This window comes from Hippocampus bargibanti, linkage group LG09 (assembly GCF_051943395.1).
Source record: "Hippocampus bargibanti isolate YZ-2025 linkage group LG09, ASM5194339v1, whole genome shotgun sequence".
NCBI classification, from domain to species: Eukaryota; Metazoa; Chordata; class Actinopteri; order Syngnathiformes; family Syngnathidae; genus Hippocampus; species Hippocampus bargibanti.
The window spans coordinates 11,860,076-11,883,421 of NC_142742.1; positions in this window are offsets into that span (position 1 = coordinate 11,860,076).

Here is a 23,346-nt window from a genome sequence, read left to right on the forward strand (position 1 = left end):
TCCTCATCCCCTCAGCATAGTTATTTGTGCGTATGTACTCACTGGTAGCGCAAGCAGGACTCTTACCAAGACCGATCCATCGATCCACCGTAATATATGTTTAGGTGATCCTGTTCTGAACTCCTTTCAGTCAACAGTCTGCGCTCAATACTGTCACAGCACATTTGACTCAGACTTCCAAGCCATGTCTTCCAACCAGCACGGCGGTGACTCATGCTGCATGTGGGGGTCAGGCCACAGAAACGTGAAATTGAACAGCAATAACATGCAGTAGAATGACAGTCGTGGCAGCGGTCCTAAACAGTCGTGTCACTGTGTTGCATGATTCAGCTGTGCCGCCCCCACCCACCAAGCTGCCATGTTCAACTAAAACTTTTGTACATCATTATGAATATCCTTTAATGGCTTTTAAATGTTCTCTTTTCACATGGGGCTGATAATGAATCACTCAAGTCATGTGTATGCCTAATGAGAGCGCCCACTATTTTGCAGCGCACAGTGATGAGATAAAGCTTTCTTATGTGAGATAAAGCTTTCTTGTGTATGTCATGGATGTGCATGTATGACAGATTAGTGGCTTTCGTTGGACATAAGAATATACTATTAAAATCATTTTCATAGCATGACTACAGCACTTGGCATGGCCCAACGTGGACATGCACTGCATGGCACAGGGTGGAAACGAGACCAGTCCTTTGCACCTGCGGCATCCAGCAGTGAGTCGGGTCTCGTCCTGACGTGGACGTAGATGTGGCACGCCTCGTCGTGGATGTGACTTGATTCAAACAAATATGACGAAGCATGGCTGGACGTGGACGTGGACGTGGACGTGCACTGCCAGGTACCGAGTGGAAACGAGACCAGTCCTTTGCACCTGCGGGATCCAGCACATGGACGTGGCACGGCTGGTCGTGGATGTGACTCAATTCAAACAAACACAATGATGTATGGCTGGACGTGGACATGCATTGACAGGCACCGAGTGGCATCCTGGACGGCCACATGGAAACAGGTCTCGGCCTGACGTGGACGGAGATGCGACATGGCTCATTGTGGACATTAATGTGACTCTAGTCACACAATCATGTGACGTAGCATGGTTCGACGTGGACGTGGCACTGCCAGGCACAGGGTGGAAATGAGACCAGTCCGTTGTACCTGCGGGATCCGATGGTGGGTTGGGTCATTCTGTCACGATTTGCGAGGTGTTGGATGGTTGTGGATCCCCAAAAAAGCAGGCATGATGTAGCAGCAGGGTGTATTTGACAAAGTGTATTAAAATAAAGTCAGCAGGAACAAAACTTCAAACATCAAAGTCATCAAAACATAAAGGTACAAAATAGCAAACAAAACTATGAGATAAATATGGGTGAAACAAATACCCGACACCGAACAGTAGTCCTTTTAACTGCTAAAGAGTTTGATGGTTCTCTTTATTTGTAAGTAGGTTTGTTGTCAGATCTCCCAGGCAGGTGACGCGCAGAGCTTGATCGCGGCGTGGAGTCGAGCAAGTCGTGCTGTGAAACTCCGTGCGATGCTGAGCAGGTCTCTGCGAGCGGTGTGTCTGTCCGGGTCTGAGTCCGAGATGATTCTGAGTCTCTCTGTCCCACGACAGCTGCTTTTATACCATTTTCAAGCGTGTGATATACGTCAGGGTGAGACGCACATCAAGGAGATCAAGGAATTGAAAGAAATTAAAGCGGCGGTGCGCACCGGTGACGCCACAGGGCTCCCCTCCTGGATCTGAAGTCGGGGAAGGCGACGCAGGAAAAAAAACGAGCTGGACGCACTCAGAAGAGCCGGTAGGAGGTGAGACGTTCTGGGAAATGCACACGTCTGCCGCTCCGGGTCGTTCGGCCACACGGAGAGGCCAGGCACGAAGAAGGTCGATCAGCGGACATGGGGGGGCGTTGTTGGTGGGGTGGCCGACGTCGGTGTTCGGAAGCACGGCAAAGTGGGCTCTACGACTGCCGGTTTCAGTCGGTCGATGGAGACTGTATCCTCGCGGCCGTTGATTTGAATCCTTAACGTCTTCTCACCGCGGGAGAGGACGGGATACGGGCCATCGTAAGGGGGCTGGTGGGGCTTACGCACCCGATCACACCGCAGGAAGGTGTGCGTACATGTTAGGAGTGCGGGATCCACGTGCGTCGGCTGGTACGATGTTCGTGGTGACTGGGGCTGCAGAGCCAGCGCAAACTGCCGGAGGCGGGTGAGCAGATCATTGACGTCAGCGATCGTGGGGTCGGTCGTGTTGAGCAGCTCACCAGGCAGGCGTAAACTGGTGCCATATACCAGCTCCGCTGGAGTCGAGTTGATGTCGGGCTTTAGCGTGGAAAGGATGCCCAGCAACACCAGAGGCAGGTTATCCACCCAGTGTTCGGCATTGGCGGCAGACATTAGGGAGGCCTTCAGTTGGCGATGGAGGCGTTCCACCATGCCGTTCGCAGCAAGGTGGTAGGCAGTCGTCCGGTTTCGTTCACATCCCAGAAAATTGCACAGCTTGCCAAATAGTGCAGACTCGAACAGGGCTCCCCGATCGGTGGTGATGGTCTTCGGTGACCCAAAGCGGGCGACCCAATGTTGGAGGAAGGCACCGACAACAGCTTCGGACCCGCAGTCGGACAAGGGAAGAACTTCGCACCACCGGGTGAAGCGGTCAACGCAAGTCAACAAGTACCGAAAGCCACGGGAGGGGGGAAGGGCTCCGATGAGATCTATGTGGACGTGACTGAACCGGGCGTCCGGCGTGTCAAAAATTCCCACGGGTGACTTCGTATGGCGCTGGACCTTTGAGCGTTGGCATCGTAGACAGCTGCGCACCCAGTCTCTCACGTCTCTTTGCAGCCCTCTCCAGTAAACCCATTTCGCCAGCAAATTGGTCGTGCCACGAATTCCAGGATGAGAGATACTGTGCAGAGAGTCGAACACTTTTCGCCGGAAGGAGTCGGGAACCAGTGGTCGCGGGACGCCGTCGGACTGGACGCACAGGATTGTGCAGACAGAGTTATGGAGAGGGACCGCGATGATGTTGAAGTCGTTGGCATGGACGGCCAGACCTTCTCGTACCTGGGCTGCTGCCATCTCATCGTAGTCAAGACCGTCGGGAAACTGGATCGCGTTGATCTCAACTCGAGAAAGGGCATCTGCGACCTCGTTCTGAGCCCCCTGGACGTGGCGAAACTCAAGGTCAAATTGCGAGAGGTAGTCCAAGTGCCGAACTTCTCGCTCCAGGTAGTTCGTCGATGCCGAGGGGATGGCGGAGAGGAGCGGCTTGTGGTCGGTATAGATGATGACGCGTCCACCCTCGATGAAGTGCCGGAAGTGCTTCACGCTGAGGTAGACACCAAGAAGTTCCCAGCCAAAGGTTGAGTATCGGCGTTCGGCCGGCTGGAGGGCCTTGGAGAAGAAGGCGATGGGTCGAGAGTCGCCATTGAGGCCGTCGTGTAGAACCGCACCGATTGCAATCGTGGAGGCATCAACCATGAGACAACTGACCACCGGGGCTTGGGTGAGCTAGGAGTGTTGCATCGGCAACAAGATCCTTCAGCCGTTGAAAAGCCTTCAATTGCTCGGAGGAGAGGTCGACGGGAACGTGCTTCTTCCTGTTGCCAGTCAGCGAGTTTAGTGGCAGGGCAACCGCGGCACAGTTCGGGATGAAGCGTCGGTAGAAGTTTACCATCCTGAGGAAGCGTTGTAATTGGGTTACCGTCTCGGGTGTGGGAAAGTCACGGATGGCCTGCACCTTGCCGGGTAGAGGGTGTACTCCTTTGCCATCAACTAGGTGGCCGAGGAACTTGACCTTGGGCTGGCCAAAAACGCACTTGTCGGAGTTGGCGACCAGGCCGTGCTCATCCAGACGCTTGAAAACCGCTTCCAGGTGCTGCAGGTGCTCGTCTTGGGAGTTGCTGGCGATGAGGATGTCATCGATGTAGGCACAGCAGAAGTCAAGACCGCGCAGGACAGAGTCAATGAAGCATTGAAAAGTCTGAGCGGCGTTCCGGATGCCAAATGGCATGCGGAGGAACTCAAACGAGCCAAATGGGGTGGTGACGGCCGTCTTCGAAACATCCTCTTTCGCGACAGGGATCTGGAGGTAGGCTCTCACCAGATCGATGGTGGAGAACACTGTTTGTCCGTGGAGGAATGACACACAGTCGTGGATGTGAGAAAGAGGATAGCGGTCAGGAACTGTGACGAAATTAAGAGCTCGGAACTCACCGCAGGGACGCCAGTCGCCTGCCTTCGCCTTGGGGACCATGTGCAGCGGGGAGGCCCATTTGCTGCCCGATGGACGGATAATACCAAGCTGAAGCATGTGGTTGAATTCGGCTTCAGCAATCCGTTGTTTTGCCGGGGCAAGGCGGCGAAAACGTTGAAACTTCGCGGGACCAGTGGTCACAATGTGGTGAACAACGTCGGGAGTTGCCAATAAAGAGTTTGATGGTTCTCTTTATTTGTAAGTAGGTTCGTTGTCAGATCTCCCAGGCAGGTGACGCGCAGAGCTTTATCGCGGCTTAGAGTCGAGCAAGTCGTGCTGTGAAACGCCGTGCGATGCTGAGCAGGTCTCTGGGAGCGGTGTGTCTGTTCGGGTCTGAGTCCGAGATGAGTCTGAGTCTCTCTGTCCCACGACAGCTGCTTTTATACCATTTTCAAGCGTGTGATATACGTCAGGGTGAGACGCACATCAAGGAGATCAAGGAATTGAAAGACATTAAAGCGGCGGTGCGCACCGGTGACGCCACATTGCCACTGACTGAAACTACCAAGACCTGTGCATCTGCAGGCGGGGCTGACAGCGCCACCCATTGGTCACCAACCAGAACATGACAGTCTCTCTCTCTCTCTCTCTCTCTCTCTCTCTCTCTCTCTCTCTCTCTCTCTCTCTCTCTCTCTCCCCCCCCCCCCCTCTCTGTAACTCTTACTTTCTCTCTCGCTTTCTTATTTCAATCACATTTATCGTTAGTTTTGAGGTGCAGGTGACATGGCTGAGTGGTCGAGCAGTTGACTCCTAACGAAGAGGTTGTGAGTTAGTTCCCGGGGCCTGCAGGCCATGTGAAAATTTCCTTAAAGGACAAACGACGTCTCCGGACAAGTTGTGTCCATGATTTGTAAAATGGCTTCAAATGACTTCTACTGAGCGTATTTTAATAAGATTCCACCACATATAGCTAGCTATATTTTACATTTTAAGACTCGCGCTGATTAGTCAGGAAGTCTTGTTTTTTAGTTGGTGACGAGTCCGTACGTGACGCCACTAAAGGAACGCCTCTGACCGAAAAAAAAAAAATACACGTTGTAGCAGTCCTTCCATCACGTCAATGTATTTTGCTGTACTTATTTGATCTGAAAACCTCGTATTGCACCCAAAAGCCGCCAGAAGAGGGCGTCCAAGCTCCATGGAAGGAATGTATCAGCCTGTGGAAATGGGCTGATTCATTCATTCATTCCGCTGGTCGCCATTTTTGTGTCTCTTTTCAGGGACGCTACATTGCAGTCCAGATGCCTCAAAATGACACAGAAGGACTTCTTTAATCGATTGCAAACGTATGCTTTCCTCTTCAGAACTATTTGAATCATATTCATAACTGGATGTGTAACAAGAAAGCATATTCTCCGAATCTGAAGCCATTGTTTTGATTCTCCAGCAATGGAAGACGTCTTGGCGTGACGTCACGAACTGGGGCGGGACTTTCTGAAAATGCCCAATTCGCAGCTCAATTTTTTGTAGATTTTGGACACTTTAAGTCATTTTTATTGGTGTTTTGCATTTGAATAAAAATATCATACTGCGTGTTTTGGGTATTATAGATTCTATAAAACGTTTTTCTGAACAAAAAAGTGATGTTGGTTGTCCTTTAAGCAAGATACTGAACCCCATTTTTAGTATAAGATGTATTGCTCTCGTGCCTTCATACTGTAGGTATGCCACAGGTGAACAGGAGTTTACCCCCAATGCCCTTTGATCAATGTCACTTCTACAAAAATGTATGTATGTATGTATGTATGTATGTATGTATGTATGTATGTATGTATGTATGTATGTATGTATGTATATATGTATGTATGTATGTATGTATGTATGTATGTATGTATGTATGTATGTATGTATGTATGTATGTATGTATGTATGTATTTATGTATGTATATATGTATGTATGTATGCCAGCAGCATACAGCAGACAGCTTACTCAGTAACATCCCTGAGTCCCCCCAAGGCATCAGTGAACGGCTTATGACCTGGCGTATTCCCCTGGTAAAAGGTCGCTTCACAACTTTAATCAGCGCCTATGCTCCCACCTTGGATGCTGACGATAACACCAAAGATGCCTTCTACGAGTCCCTGGATTCTACCATATCCAAAATCCCTGCCTCTGATAAACTTGTTCTGATGGGTGACTTCAATGCCCGAGTAGGTACTGATGCCAGGCTCTGGAAACAAGTAATCGGAAGACACGGGATGGGGAAAATAAACAGCAATGGCATCCGACTCCTCACTCTGTGCTCTGAGAGTCAGTTGATTGTAACTAACACCATCTTTCAACTGAAAAAGAAATACATCACATCATGGATGCACCCCAGGTCCAAACATTGGCACTGACTGGACTACATCATCACAAGGCAACGAGACCAAAATGACATCTGCATCACACGGGCCAATGCGTGGGGCTGAATGCTGGACTGATCATCGACTGATCAAGTCCAGGCTCAAGCTGAGAATTCGACCTCCTCACAAGAAACAGCAACCCCAAAGGCGTCTTAACACCAGGGCCCTGGAGTCCCCAGATTGTGCAGCAAGCTACCGCAACAAGCTGGCAGAGGGACTTGCCAGCCTGGACAAGGACACCAGTAACGGTGACCTTGATATTGAAAGCAGGTGGAAAAAAATGAGGACAACAATTCATCAAGCTGCCTCTGAGACCATCGGCTTCACTCAGAAACGTCATCAAGACTGGTTCGATAACAGCTCAGCTGCCATACAGGAGCTTCTGGAAGCCAAGCGCAAAGCCCATACCACACTTCTCTCCAACCCTCATTCTCCACTTCTCCTCTCTCACTACAAGGCCATCCGTGGTGAAACACAGAAACAGCTGAGGATGATGGAGAACAAGTGGTGGCTCAGCAAGGCCCAAGAAATCCAGAGGCATGCAGACAACAACAACACACACGCCTTCTATGATGCTGTAAAATCCCTGCACAGCCCACGAAGACAACACATTGTCCCAGTTAAATCTGCAGACGGTTCTGTACTACTGAAGGACAAACAGCTAATACTTGAGCGCTGGGCAGAGCACTTTGACTCCCTGCTTAACCAAGTAAACCCTTCAGACACATCTGTCCTTGACTCCCTCCCAGAGCTTCCATCAGTTCCCTCCCTTGATGAACCTCCTCAGTTCACAGAGGTCCTCTCTGCAATCCGGAGCCTTAACAACAACAAAAGCCCTGGCCCTGATGGACTTCCAGCTGAGGTCTTCAAGAGCGGCGGTTACCTCCTGACACGGAAGCTTTACCACCTCATCTGCAACATCTGGCAAAACGGGACACTTCCTCAGGAATGGAAAGACAGCAACATTGTTACCATTTATAAAAGGAAGGGGGACAAGTCAGTCTGTGGCAACAGCCGTGGCATCTCCCTACTTTCTGTTGCTGGCAAGATTCTTGCAAAAGTAATGCTGTTCCGTCTTACATCGCACATTACCGAAGACATCCTCCCAGAGACACAATGCGGTTTCAGGAAGGATTGAAGCACTCTGGACATGATCTTCGCTGCGCGCCAAGTTCAGGAGAAATGCAAGGAACAAAACAAGGACCTCTATATCACCTTCATCGACCTTACAAAGGCATTTGACACAGTTAACCGTGACATTCTCTGGACCATACTGCAGAAATTTGGCGTTCCCTCCAAATTTCTCGGCATGCTAAAACAGTTCCACAGCGGCATGCAAGCAACTGTACTTGTTGGTGGCCAGCAATCTTCCCCGTTCCCTGTAGAAGTCGGGGTGAAGCAGGGCTGTGTACTGGCCCCTGCTATATTCAACCTGTTCCTGATGGCAGCTACGCTCCTCTTCCATAAGTCCATCCAGGAAGGTGGCTGCGTACAAATCCAATTCCGCCTGGATGGCGCCCCCCTGTGTGGCTGCCTCCACAGCAGCTCTTTCCCTTTCTTGTCTACTTTTTCACTTCTTTACTTTTCCGTTTTTGTTTTGCCTAATCTCGTTCCATAAACCTACAGAGAGGAGATGGGCATCTTTTCTTTTGCTCATCGCCGTTATTTTTTACTTTTTCATCGCTCCTGTGAACGGGGAATCCACGCGCACGCGGAATCCCATTGTTTACAGTCGAGACCAGCTACTAGCATGGCGGGCTAATAGCGGACTAGCGGCCGCCGCACCAGACATCCCCGATGAACTGAAGAGGAGGAAACGAGGATGTCGGGCCGGGAAAGATCGCCGCAAAAGAACGAGGAAATACCGACACGTTCTCCCGTCCGTCATCATGGGGAACGTGAGATCGCTCCCAAATAAAATGGACGAGCTGGCGGCGCTAATGCGACATCAGAGGGAGTACCGGGAAGCCAGCTTGCTACTCGTCACGCAGACATGGCTTTCGGCAATCACTCCGGACGCCCACGCAGAGTTGGAGAGCTTCCAACTCGTACGAGCGGACAGAAATGAAGGCAGCGGTAAGCAGAAAGGAGGGGGGATTGCTGTATTTGTGAATGACAAATGGTGCAATCCTGGGCACATCACGGTGAGGGAAAAACTTTGCACTCGGGACATCAAGCTGCTAGCCGTTAGCCTCCGGCCGCATTACCTGCCACGGGAATTCTCACACGTCATAGCCGTGACGACGTACATTCCCCCTACGGCAAATGGCGGCGCTGCCTCCGATGCCCTCATATCTGTTGTAAACAAGCTGCAAACCCAGTCCCCCAACGCCTTGTTTATCATCTCAGGGGACTTCAATCACATTTCCCTGAAATTCTCCCTCCCAACATTCACACAGTATGTAACTTGTGCCAGTATGTATGTAACTGTAACAGTATGTAACTTGAGACAATAACATATTGGACCTATTTTATTCAAACGCCAAGGATGCATACAAACCCTCTCCCCTCCCCCCTCTCGGAAGAGCAGACCACAATATGGTTTATCTCCAGCCTGTGTACAAACCCCTTGTGCAGAGGCAACCAGCTGTGACCCGCACGATCAAAAGATGGTCCACAGAAGCTGAAGAAGCTCTGCGGGACTGTTTTGATTCAACCAGGTGGGAGCTCTTTACTGAGATTCATGGGGAAGACATTGACTCACTCACCAACACCATCACAGACTACATTAACTTTTGTGAACAAAACACCGTACCCACCAGGACTGTGCGGTGTTTTGCCAACAACAAACCATGGATTAATCCCGACATAAAAGTCCTCCTGAAGGAGAAGAAAAGGGCTTTTGTGTCGGGCAACAGAGAGGAACTGAAGGCCGTGCAGATCCAACTGAGGAGGAAGATCAGAGAGGGGAAGAAGGCCTACAGGATGAAAATGGAGGAGCAGCTGCAAGCCAGCAATGTCGCTGGTGTCTGGAAGGGCCTGAAAAACATCTCAGGCCACAAAAGCCCAGTGACATTGAACGAAAAAGACAAGGACTGGGCAGATGAACTCAACCGCTTTTTCAATCGGTTTGACAAGACGCCAGCCGCCCCCGGCCCACCGTCAACTTCACCTGTAGCTGCACCTGCACCAACTCTCACTGTGGCCTTACCCTCCCTGTCCCCTCTCACGACCAGCTTTCCACAACCAACATCTGCCCTCCCAACCGTTGCCACACCCTCAGCCGCCACTCTGCCTCCTGGTTCCTCCCTGTCTGTCACAACTGCGCAGGTGAGGAACCAACTGAGGAGGATGCAGGTGAGGAAGGCAGCAGGTCCGGATGACATCAGTTCCCGACTCCTCAAGACCTGCTCCGACCAGCTGTGTGACATTGTCCAGCACTTGTTCAACCTGAGCCTGAAGCTGGGCAGAGTTCCACAGCTGTGGAAAACGTCATGCCTGGTCCCAGTGCCCAAGATTGCCAACCCCAAAGAGCTCAACAGCTACAGACCGGTGGCGCTGACGTCTCACCTGATTAAGACGCTGGAGAGACTCGTCCTCACGCACCTGCGACCGCTGGCAAGCTCATCGCTGGACCCGCTGCAGTTTGCCTACCAGCCCAGCATCGGTGTGGAGGATGCCATCATCTACCTCCTCCATACGGCGTTGCTGCACCTGGAGAATGCTGGGAGCACGGTGAGGATCACATTCTTTGATTTCTTCAGTGCCTTCAACACCATCCAGCCAAGTCTACTGGGGGACAAGCTGCAGCATGCCGGAGTCGACCATCACCTCACATCCTGGATTACAGATTACCTCACAAACAGGCCACAGTATGTGAGAGTAAAGAACTGTGAGTCGGGCAGGCTTCTCTGCAGCACCGGAGCGCCGCAGGGAACAGTCCTGGCTCCATTCCTCTTCACCCTCTACACCTCGGACTTCAACTACAACACCCCAACCTGCCACCTTCAGAAGTTCTCTGACGACTCAGCTATTGTCGGCCTCATTACAGAGGGAGACGATAGGGAGTACAGGGGACTGACAAAGGACTTTGTGGACTGGTGCCAGCAGAATCACCTCCAGATCAACACCGGCAAAACCAAGGAGCTGGTGGTGGATTTCTGCAGGAAACAATCGTCACCTGCACCATTGAACATCCAGGGTTCGGACATTGAGAGGGTGACCTCCTACAAGTACCTGGGTGTTACTCTCAACAATAAACTGGACTGGACAACAAACACGGATGCCCTAATCAAAAAGGGACAGAGTCGCCTCTTCCTCCTCAGGAAACTGAGGTCTTTTGGAGTTCAGGGGTCACTCCTAAAGACTTTCGATGACTCTGTGGTGGCATCAGCCATCCACTATGGTATTGTCTGCTGGTCAGGCAGCATCACCACCCGGGACAGAAAAAGACTGGAGCGCTTTGTCAAGCGGGCCAGTTCTGTCGTGGGCTGCTCGCTGGACTCTCTAGAGGAGGTGGGCAACAGACGGACGCTAGCTAAACTAAAAGCTATGACGGACAGCCCCTCCCACCCCCTCCTGCCCATCCTGACAGCTCTGGGTAGCTCCTTTAGCCAGAGACTATTACACCCGCGATGCAAGAAGGAGAGGTACCGCCGCTCGTTCCTACCGACTGCTGTCAGGCTTCACAATTCCCAATGATCACATGTGAAAAAAAAAAAAAAAAAACTGGACACTTGTAAATATGGGTTGTTGCAATATATCTAAATGCATTTCTTGAATCTGCACTATGTACAGTCTTGTTTAGAGAGCGGTTTTTGCACATCTACATTTGCACAGTATTCAGTTGACATTTTTATTTTGTTATGCTTAGAATATCTTGTTTCTATCCTTTCACTGCCACCCCAACCCCATCCCTCTTCAATTGCTGCTGTGGACTGCAAATTTCTCCATTGCGGGACGAATAAAGGTATTCTGATTCTGATTCTGATTCTGATTCTGATGGTAGCCTGTTCAACATCAGACGCCTACAGGCCAAGACCGAGACCCTGATCAGCGACATCCACGAGCTACAGTATGCAGATGATTGTGCTCTGTTGGCCCACAGCCCAGCTGCCATGCAACATGCCCTTTATACCATGTCCTCCGTCTACCGATCACTCGGTCTCGTGATCAATGTAACCAAAACGGAGGTCATGGTAAAAGAGAGTTCTCCTACCCCAGCGTTCACCCTCAGTGGCACACCCCTCAATGTTGTCCAACAATTCAGCTACCTCGGCAGCATTCTAACACCCTCCTGTCTAATTGACGACGACGTCAAGGCCCGCATCCAGCAAGCCTCCAAAGCTTTTGGCAGATTGCGTACTCGTGTGTTCGAAAACAACCACTTAAGAACTCCAACAAAAGTTGCAGTCTACCAAGCAGTGTGTGTGTCCACGCTGCTATATGGCGCAGAAGCCTGGACCCTCTATCGACGCCATGTAAGACGCCTTGATGCATTCCACATCAGGTGCCTCCAACAAATCCTTTGCATCACCTGGCAGGATCGTGTCCCACACACCGACATCCTTCAACGCACCGCCTCCACCAGTATCGAGGCTATACTGGCAAAGAGACAACTCCGGTGGGTTGGACATGTCATCCGGATGCCTAGCTGCCGCTTGTCTCGGCAGGTGCTTTATGGACAACTCCTGTCAGCGAATAGGAAGCCTGGTGGTCCTAAGCTGCGATACAAAGACCAGCTTAAACAGACTAAAGAAATGCAACATCATGCCCAGCGATCTGGAGTCTGCTGCAGCTAACAGGCCACTGTGGCGTTCCTTATGCCACAAAGGGGTGACACAACTTGACAACAAACGCACCCAGAGGAGGATCGTGCGGCACGAGCAAAGACACTTCTGTGCTGCTTCAGTACCGCCTCGCCAGCCCGGTCCTGGCCTCACATGTCCTGAATGTGGCAGGATTTGTGGCTCCAGAATCGGGCTTCATAGTCACCTACAGTGGCATCGACGCCAGCGCCGATAACCACTGTCCAATACCCCACAAAGCAATGGAAGCGACGTCATCTTCGACTTCGATGGACTGCCAAGAGAGAGAGAAAGAGAGATGTATGTATGTATGTATGTATGCTTTTCCTTTCGGCTTTTCCTTACAAGGGGTCGCCACAGCAAATCAGTGTCCTCCATCTTTAGAGGTTTGATCCGCATGTTTGTTTTGGCCAAGCTTTTACGTCGGATGCCCTTCCTGACCCTCTGTATTTATCCGGGCTTGGGACCGGAGCAAGAAGACTTATGTCCCTTGTGTGTATGTATGTATGTATGTATGTATGTATGTATGTATGTATGTATGTATGTATGTATGTATGTATGTATATATCAGTGACGTGCAGTCAGGGGAGGCAGGGGAGGCAGTGCCTCACCTGTCATCAAGGAAAGCTGTCATGGAAATATCAAATGAAAAAATAAATTAAACAATTATATGTATTTAGTGATTTGTACTTTAAAGTTCTTGTCCATATAACTTCACCGTTTTAGGATTTTTTTCAAAATCGCTGAATTTTCACATTTACCGTTCAAATACTAAGTAGAGACGAGCGGTGAGGCAGCAGCCGGCTGAGCCTCAACATGGATTGCGCAATCACTATGCTTACTGTGCTGGCTTGCTCTGCAGTGAGACCGCATCGCTGTCCTCCTGCATATCGCTATTAAAGCGTTCAAACACGTTTAGTATATGAACTAAATTTCTACAGTTTAGCTGGTGTATATAATGTAGAGTCATTGTACATTATAAACACTGTACTACAGTTTTTATTTTGTTTTATTTTTATCAAAACGCTGTGCGTAGGTGAGGCAAACAGTTCTCCCGCCTCATGACAGGGAGCGCTTGTGATTCCAGAGACACTTCCGACTCCACGTCTGCTGAATAATATAATTAGAGACAGAAAGCTCCAGTAAACAGTTAGCAAGTAAAGTGCAACTCTGCAATCATTTGTTCGTGTTGCTTGGCTTCACTTTCAGAATGGAGGATTACATATCTAAATTGAAAGAATTTTCTAAACTGGACTTTCAATCGAAGCAGGAGGTAATAATTAAAGGAAGACCAACACCGGAGCTAAAAGGTTTGCTTCAGACAAGGGGACACAATACTCGCTCTTTTCAGGCGGACTGGTACGCACGAAAAGGCTGGCTGTGTGGATGTCCAGCAAGAAACCGCCTTTTCTGCTTTTCCTGCCTTCTGTTCTCAACTTGTGACAATGTCTGGACTCAAATGGGATATTGCGACCTGAAAAATTTACAACAGAGCCTCATCAAAAATGAGCGAAGACGCAACATCAGCATCCACAATGCTAAGATAAAGGAGAACCGGGATATTTTAAAAGATCTCATCAATGCCACCTGCTTCCTTGCCAAACAACAGCTGGCATATCGTGGAAATGATGAAAGTAAAGGCTCTGCTAATCGTGGCAACTATGTTGAACTATTACATGCTTTCGCTGAGAAAGATGACAGGCCAGCGAGTCATTTTGGGACATCCACTGTATTTTCTGGCCTGTGAAACAGAATACAGAACGATTTAATTGAAGCAGTTGGTGATGTCATTAGAAATGACATTAAAAAGGAGATCGGTGCAGCCCCATTTGTTGCTGTAGATGTAGATGAGATTGTCATTCTCAGCACTGAAAAGACTGAAAACATACAGTCGGAACAGGACTGATCAAGGACGACTTTCTTCACTGGTAGTGATCTCCGTTGAGACAGAGAGACTTTTAAAATTGAAGAAAGATAAGGAAGGCTTCTACAAAGAAGTTATCGATGCCTTTCTTCAGAAGGAGCGGCGCATGGACTTCATTTACAAGTAAAGGTAACATGATAAAAACGTGTTTTTAATTATTTTTTTCTATGCTATAGTTTGTATATAGAAAGAATGCTGACATGAAATTTTAAACAAAATACGTTAACTGTTGCCAATCAAATGGTGAATAACCTACTCTGTAGAGTTCATATGTTTGTAAATCTGACTATGATGACGTCAGTGCCTCACCAGCCATGAACTTCACCGCACGTCACTGGTATGTATGTATGTATGTATGTATGTATTGTGATGTCATGAGAGGCTGGGTTCTGGAGGGCAAATACATCCCCCTAAGATGGCTTCACCCAGAGAAAGTTTTGGCCCCATCTGGTGGAAGGCAGCAATTCAAACACCACACCTGTGGCTGATCACAGCTTGATTGGCAGGCAAGGCTTTTAAGGAGGAGAGCCTCTGAGTGTGAGCCCGGGGGAGACAAGCTCTGTTGCTGTGCTCTGTGGAGAAACTGATTGCTGCGTGGAACTCATTGCCAGTTTGGACCATACGACAGGATACTGGATTCGGACCTTGCTAAAGGTGGCTACGCTACATGAGGAGGACATCAAGAGGGGTGAGGCCTAGAAACTCATGGAAAAGAACTCCCTCTTCAGTTTCACCTCAGAAGATACTTTATTATGATTTAAATATTGGAAGAGACATTATTCTTGCCGGGCGGCCCGGTAGTCGAGTGGTTAGCACACCGGCTGCACAGTGCAGAGGTCGCCGGTTCGCGTCCCGGTCCGGCCTCCCAGTGTGGAGTTTGCATGTTCTCCCCGGACCCGCGTGGGTTTTCTCCGGGTCCTCCGGTTTCCTCCCACACTCCAAAAACATGCATGGCAGGCAGATTGACCACTCCAAATTGTCCCTAGGTGTGAGTGTGAGAGTGACTGTTGTATGTCTTTGTGTGCCCTGCGATTGGCTGGCAACCAATTCAGGGTGTCCCCCGCCTCGTGCCCGAAGACAGCTGAGATAGGCTCCAGCAACCCCCGCGACCCTAATGAGGAATAAGCGGTACGGAAAATGAGATGAGATTATTCTTGCCTTTGTTACTTGTGAATTCCCCCTGAAACCCTTTATTAAAACCTTTGTTTGTATTCAAACCTTTCGCCCATTGCGCTCCTTGTCCTGTCCCGCTGAGAGCTAGCCTCTCATGACATTACAGTATGTATGTATGTATGTATGTATGTATGTATGTATGTATGTATGTATGTACAGTGAACAGTGTGGACACATGGAGGACACGAGACAATTAAAGCACTCACACACATCTGTCAGAATATTTGGAGAACCAAGCAATGGCCCCAAAAATGGGCACAATCTCTTGTTATCCCTAACCCTAAGAAGGGGAACTCAAGGCAGTGTCAGAACTACAGGACCATCAGCCTGATCTGCCACGCAAGCAAAGTGCTGCTAAGGATCCTCCTGAACAGACTAAAGAGCAGGGCAGAGGAAATTATCGCAGATGAGCAAGCAGGATTCCGACCAAAAAGGAGAGCAGATTTTTAACATCAGATTACTTATCGAGAAACACCTCCAGCATCAACATGACCTGTTCCACAACTTCATCGACTTTAAGAAAGCCTTTGACAGGGTGTGCCATGAGGGGATGTGGCAGGTGCTCCGAAACTACAACTTCAACAAGAATCTCATCCAGGTCATTCAGTCACTCTACATCAACTCAAGCAGTGCAGTGCTCATGAACAACACCATGGGGGAACTTTTCAAAACATCTATCGGTGTCCGACAAGGCTGTCTTCTGTTCCCCGTCCTATTCAACATCTTTCTGGAAAACATCATGGATGAGGCCCTGGAAGAGTTTCACACCTCCATATCCATCGGAGGAAGACCCATCTGTAACCTCCGGTTCGCTGATGACATAGATCTGATGGGAAAAAGCGAAGCCGAACTCCAGGAGCTTACCTCCAGACTGGAAAAGGTAGCGAGGGGTTACGGTATGCAAATAAGCGCAGAGAAAAGCAAGATACTGGTCAATAGCTACAATAAAACAACATCACCAAAAATCACAATGAACGGGCAAACCTTAGAAGTGGTGAAGGATTTCAAATACCTCGGGTCCTTTGTGAGTGAGGATGGCAGCTCCACAAAGGAGATTAAATCACGAATGGCAATAGCAACATCAGCCATGGCAAGACTGGCCAGAATTTGGAGGAGCAATACCATCGGCTTTGCAGTGAAGGTCAGGCTGTACAAGTCTCTAGTACTCTCCACCTTGTTATACGGCTGTGAGAGCTGGACACTTACAGCAGACACAGAGCGCAGGATCAAGGCGTTTGAGCATAAGAGCTACAAAAGGATGCTCAATATATCTTACAGGGAACACCAGACAAACGACTACGTCAGACAACTAGTCACCACCCTTTCTGGAGAACAAGAGCCTGTACTCTCAATGGTGAAACGTCGTAAAATGGCCTGGTTTGGCCACGTTATAAGGCATACCTCACTATCCAAAACCATCCTGGAGGGGACAGTGGAAGGGAAGCGGAGAAGAGGAAGACAGAGGAAGTGCTGGATGGACAACATTAAGGAATGGACAGACTGCAGCTTCCACACCCTGCTACGAACTGCTGAAGACCGAGAGCGCTGGAGATCTCTGACTGCCCAAACGTCCATCATGGCACCCCTACGGCCTTCTAGGCCACGGGATGAGATGAGATGATGTACAGTGAGACCTTAACTTACAAACTTTTTGTCTTACAAACGTCAAATTTATGAAAATTAAACCTTATAATAAGCACTATTTTCATAATACACACCCACCACGGCTGGCGGAGTGATCTTCGGCGGAAGCACACGACCGAACAGCACCAGAGGTTAAGTTATCAACTCCTCCCATAAGCCATCAACGACCATCAAAAAGGTCAATAAAACTTTATTTTACAGCACAGTTTATTTCTTTAATTACAGTCCTCATGTAATGCGCCTCTCTTTCCAAACAGCAATTACCTTTGACCTTCGACCTCCAACGCCATTCCATCAAGCCATAAATGACCATTACAAATGTAAATAAAGTGACTTTATGATACAATTCAGTGTATTTCTTTCATTACAATACAATAGCACATTTATTATACATAGAATAAGGTATGTTGTGTGTAGTTTTAAGGCTTATTTAGTTGAAAAGTATATTTTATGGAAACCCGGGAAGGGATTATTCCCATTTTAATGGTTTCCTATGGGATTTTTTTTTTTAGATACACACTTTTCGCCTTACACACTCTGTCTGGGAACCAATTAAGTTCGTAAGTTGAGGTCTCACTGTATGTATCTATGTATTTATTTATTTAATATATTTTATACTAACACAGACTGTTTAGAAGCGGAGGGTTGCCAAACGAACATTCGTTTGGCAATTTGCATTCTCAGCACGGCAGTCAATCAGAAGCCTGTTGTTTTGTGCTTCGGACTGTACCGTGACTTGAGAGTTTTGAAAAGCGCTTAGAAAGAGAACTCCACATGGCTTGTAACGGTTTACTTGTAGCTTTTGCTTTATTGAATAAAGCAAACACTTGATGTGAAAAAAAAAATCATTTTTTTTTTTTCTTGAAGAAGTTGTCGGCCACCCGGGCCGAGACGTTTTGAAAGTTGTACGCCCGACGTAAAAGTTGTACGCCTCCGGCCAGACGTTGTTTCAAGCACTGGAATTAACATAAAATGAAATTTTTAAATGTAAAACCCAAAAGAACACATCTTAACTGCCAGATAATGTAAAAAAAATGTGTTTCGCTGAGCCAATTTTGCATGATCTTGACATTATCCGTGACGATAAACAAACAGGAAGAGGGAATATTACTTTTTTTGTTTAAAAGGAGAGTTTCTTCACATCAATACTTAATTATAAACTTCCTCTATATTCTGGAGTATTATTTTTTTAAGTGATGTTTTATTTTCAAACCAATAGATGTCACCATTCTTCAGTTGATGCCGTTTCGCAATAAAGAGTAAATCCCTTTCATGCTCACTGAGCTGAAGTCTCACTGGATACTTTAATGAGATTTGTCAGTAATGTGATGTAATGTACCACTGCTGTTTGAGCTCTGCATTTTGGATCAAACCTACAGCCTATTTGTTTATTCAAAATTTTTATATTCAGTTTAACTATGGCCAATCCTATAAGCAAGGTGTTGCAGAAAAATAAATGCTTGAAAAGACCATACACATAATGTCCAACTTAAAATTCCAAACCTGCACCAGTGTAATTTTACAGATGAACCGCCTACTCCTACATTATGCATTGGTCTACTCCGAGTTTGGCTACAATTGCTTGTGTACATATCGACCCAATACTCTTCTAATAAATTGCAATGAATGAGAATGAGGCTTCATGGCAACAGGATCCTGCGAGATGGATCCGCCACTCCAACTCACCACATTAGTTGGTACAGCCGTGTTGTTCCCCCTCCGCAGGCAAACACACTCTGTCACGAGTTTTCAAATCAATCAGGCTGTGTGAGTTATTCACACAGTCCAACATCAACAAGGCATTACTTATCTAAGGAACCTTAATTTCCAATCCGTCTGTCAAGTGATTCGAAATATGGAATCTCATTACTTTCAACAAGTGGGGAGGGGGTAAAACATAAATCATTTTATTTTCATTTTACACTGACACAGACTGTTTAGAAGCCGAGGGATGCCAAAGAAAAGTGGAAGTTGAAGAGTGAAAGTGACAGCTGGAAAGCAAGATGGAGAGCTCTGAAGTGACACCTGCAAGGGCAAAGACAGAGCGACCGATGAATCATCTAAAAAAAAAACAATACATGAAAATGAAAACCAGTATGGTTCCAGTTACAAACATCATCAAAACCAAGAAATGATTCTCACTCACTTTTTTTTGTATTTGATATTCCTTTATCAATTGCACTGGAACAAAGTGTGACAGTCACAGTATCCACTAAGCAGTCCACTACCGGACCCTTGACAATTGAGTCGTCTCATAGATTGGAGGAACATTGACTATAACATAATAGAAAAACAGTTGTTGAAATGTAGACGAGCCAAGGTATATCTCGAGTGGATGATATATCAGCCAACGCCACTTCAGTATTTTAGCATACATGTACCAGTGGCGGGTTACTCCTGGGCCTTCAATTGTGCTACGTCTGTATCACTTCACAGCTGTGAATGTGATGTGATTTACTCCACATCCATTAGAGGATCTCGTTGGCTAGGAAATAACTTGAAGAAACCTAAGAAATACTGTCATTAAACTGTTAGAATTTTTAGTATGAATGTGTGAATTCATGATAATTTCATAAAATTGCGATATGGTTTGCTATTTGTGCTAGCTTCATAGCGGTCCAACCTTTCTTAATGCTGCTCTATTCTTGAAAAGTCCATCTTGAAAATGGCTTAAACATAATATCTACAACCAAATACATTTCTTCATCTCCTTCAGCCATTATGGCTTGACGAAACCGCCATTAAATCAGCACAAAAATGTATCTACGTAACACATCTGGAAGCAGCACAACAGGGGAAAAGCAATGAATGGAAGTTGATAGACAATTTGGAATTATTTAATTAGAATTCATGGACAAAATATAATTCACATTAATCAGTGATTCAGGTAATTTTAGGCCAGCAGAAAAGGCCTTACAGGCCCTGACGGCCCATCCATCCATCCATCTTCTGCCGCTTATCCAGGGTCGGGTCGCGGCCCACCTGACGGCCCACCACTGGCATATACGGTATACCAGAAGGAGTATGTCACATACCAAATTGGTGAATTATATTTTCAAGCTCGACATGCTAGAAAGTGTCACAGTTCAAACAGCTACCTGTTGTGATGTTTGAGATTTGGACTATATCAGTGTTTTTCAATTCTTATCGAGCCAAGGCATGTTTCTATCAATGGAAATAGTCCTGTGGCACACCTCTACCTGAAAATATGAAAACAATTTAACAAAAAGTGCTGTAAGTTGTTTTAATTGAAAATGAATGCAATATTATATCAGCATCAGAAAGCCTTTAATAGTCCCACGTTGTGGAAATTTGCAACACACTGAATTGGTATAAAAAAAATCCATCCAATATTTGTTTCAATTGTTTTAATGGAAAGTAAAATATAGTAAATTAGAACTTTAACTTGCTCAGTGTCTGATTTTTTTCTGTGTGTTTCTGTGTTCTGTCCTGCAATAATGTACCAATCACTTCTCCCATCTTGAGTCTTTGTATAATTTCAACATAATTCAAATGACTTTTCTACGTGACATCGGTTATCGAGGCTGGCCTCTGGAGAATGTGTCGCTTGAGGTTGTCCAGCTTCCATTTAGCCCGTATTTGTCCTTCAAGTTGCTAATTCTCTTGCAACTTTAGTTTCACAGCATATTTTGCAGAAAGACCTTTCTCTCTCATCAAGGAAAAAATCGGACCTATTTTCAGTGCTTTTCTTCTATTTCCATATTCTCCGACAGACATTTCAACTTAAAAGATCCGCAGTTCTTTCTTATTTTGGTGCAGGTTATCAACGTATTATATTCACTGCCTGATCTTTTTGCAATTGGGATGAGCTTAGGCCTCACTTGCAATCGTACTGTTATTGTGAAGGAGCAGATAACCTTCCCGGGTGCAGTCAAGCCTTTAAGCAAAGCATTTAAGAGTCCCACAATGGGGAAATTTACGATATTTAGGGCGAGGATTACCAGCACAACTTTAGTTTGCTGACGAAGCTCTGCGGATGAGGAGCGAAATGTCTCACACCTTCAAAGAAGTACAGAAGACCGCTGAAGAAACCTTTTCATCGATAGACCACTCTTGTAAGAATGAGAGACGACACAGATCTATTTTTGATTGCTTTGTTGGATTAATTCTTTAGTGTATGAGAATGTTTGCCTGCATATGTTATAGATTTGATCATAGTTGTATGCAAGTGTCTTGTTGATCATCACTGATATTTGGTGATGTTTGCTGCCATTCGCGTTGCTTTCTTGTGTTTGAAAAACACTGGACTACACGGTGACAGTGTGAACGGTTGTTGCTCTAGGACAAGATTCTCACTGAATGGCTAAAAAAGTATTATGACACATTACAATACATGTTATATCAATGAAATTAAACCAATACATATACAGTATATTAGTGATATGTCTGTCACAGTGGTGGGCAAAACCTTACTTTGATTGTGTAGCTCTTGTTGTAAGCAGTTATCAAGGTAGTGGTCGTTTGACACCGCAACATTTACTTTTATAGACCTGTAAAAAAATACTAATTGGGAGAGTTCTTTTCGACTAATTATTCATGTCACCTTGGGAGGCACTGAGGCACAAATTGAGTATTGGGCCTGTTTGAATCCATCACTGTACCACCGTCTAATAATTCATGTATATTACATGGTCTCTAAATTATTCATTTACCAGGATAATGAAAATATGTTAATTAAAGAATAGTATTGGGATTGGGTGGAGAATGCATAACACTCAGCCATAAAATTTGGGATTAGTAATTATTTAAGCATATATTTCTGAATATGACTTATTAGGTCCTGTCAGGTTGGTAAAATATGAGAGTCTTGGTTTGATAAAAGGCAAAGACTCATTTGAGGAAATACTGTATGTTTCCATTAATGCAAATGTGCATGTCGTAAAAGTTATTGCCTGCACAAGGCGTATTATTCGAAATTAACAGCGGGATTCCCAGTTTCTGGATTGACCACATAGAGTTTAATACTAATTTGAACCACAGCCTAAATAGAAAAAAACACCACGTGTTCTCTCTAAATTGTTATCCGTCTCTCAGCTGCTTCTGATGAAGCGAGGCATTCAATGTCTCTCTCTTAGTCTTCAGTGTTTTATGATGAGGCCAGCAAGCAATTTACAAAAGGGAACTTTTCTCAAAGTTTATCAACAGCTTCAAGTTGAGTTCATACGCCTGCTTTTGTGCAAGCTCCTCTGGGTTTCCCTTCCTCCCGCCCTGGGGGCACATTAGAAAGGAGGGCTCTGTTATGGCCCTATGGCAGGAAAATGGTGGAATTCAGACCATGCTGTGACACGTGATAACATTCGCCGTCGCTAAACATCCCACCTCCGATTACAAGGAGAGGATTCATTCCCCACCTTCTCGCTGTCACCTCGCCCGGGCATTTAGCAATTTGCGGCAGAATAATGGGCCCTATCAAGGGATGAGGCCCTGTCTGTGCAAACACGTTACTGTAAATTACTTTTATTGTGGTTTGCCAGAGGAGGGCTTGCCGATGCAAAAATACATGCTTTGGTAGAAACCATGCTGGGGTGTTGACCAGATGTTGTTTTATTCTCCAGACATGTTGCCTCTTCCGTTTGTGTGTGTGTGTGTGTGTGTGTGTGTGTGTGTGTGTGTGTGTGTGTGTGTGTGTGTGTGTGTGTGTGTGTGTGTGTGTGTGTGTGTGTGTGTGTGTGTGTGTGTGTGTGTGTGTGTGTGTGTAAATGCAGCTGATACATTTTTTATGACTGCTATCCCAGAGTTGACCAGCAGATGGTTGTGCTTTATTTTTCTTGACATTAAGTTGGGTTGTTGTCGCTTCCGGTACAGGTTTTACTTTCCGTGCTTCTTTATTTAAGTTTCATTTTACTGAGAAGATGGCGAGAGTAGACATGATTTATCGCTGTATTGTTTAGCAAGGTAAAGATAGGACGAAGGTCAAAAACTTCAATTTCGGACGAAAGCGGACAAAGTAGTTTGTACGATTTTATTGCATATGTTTTATTTCATTGATGTAAAGTCCAAATGTTTATGTGTAAATAATAAATATATTTTTATACTTGTTTGTCGTTCTACGGTGGTGGTGGTGGTGTGAAATCACATTAAAGAATTAACCATCAGTACAAAGAACTGGAGTCCTCTATTTCAAATGGAAGCACAGGAGAACACTTTGCCCGCTTTCGGAAGTAGAAGTTTTTTTTTTTTTTTTTTTTTCTTCCTTGGATGCCGATAAAGCGCTGGCCAGACTTCTGACA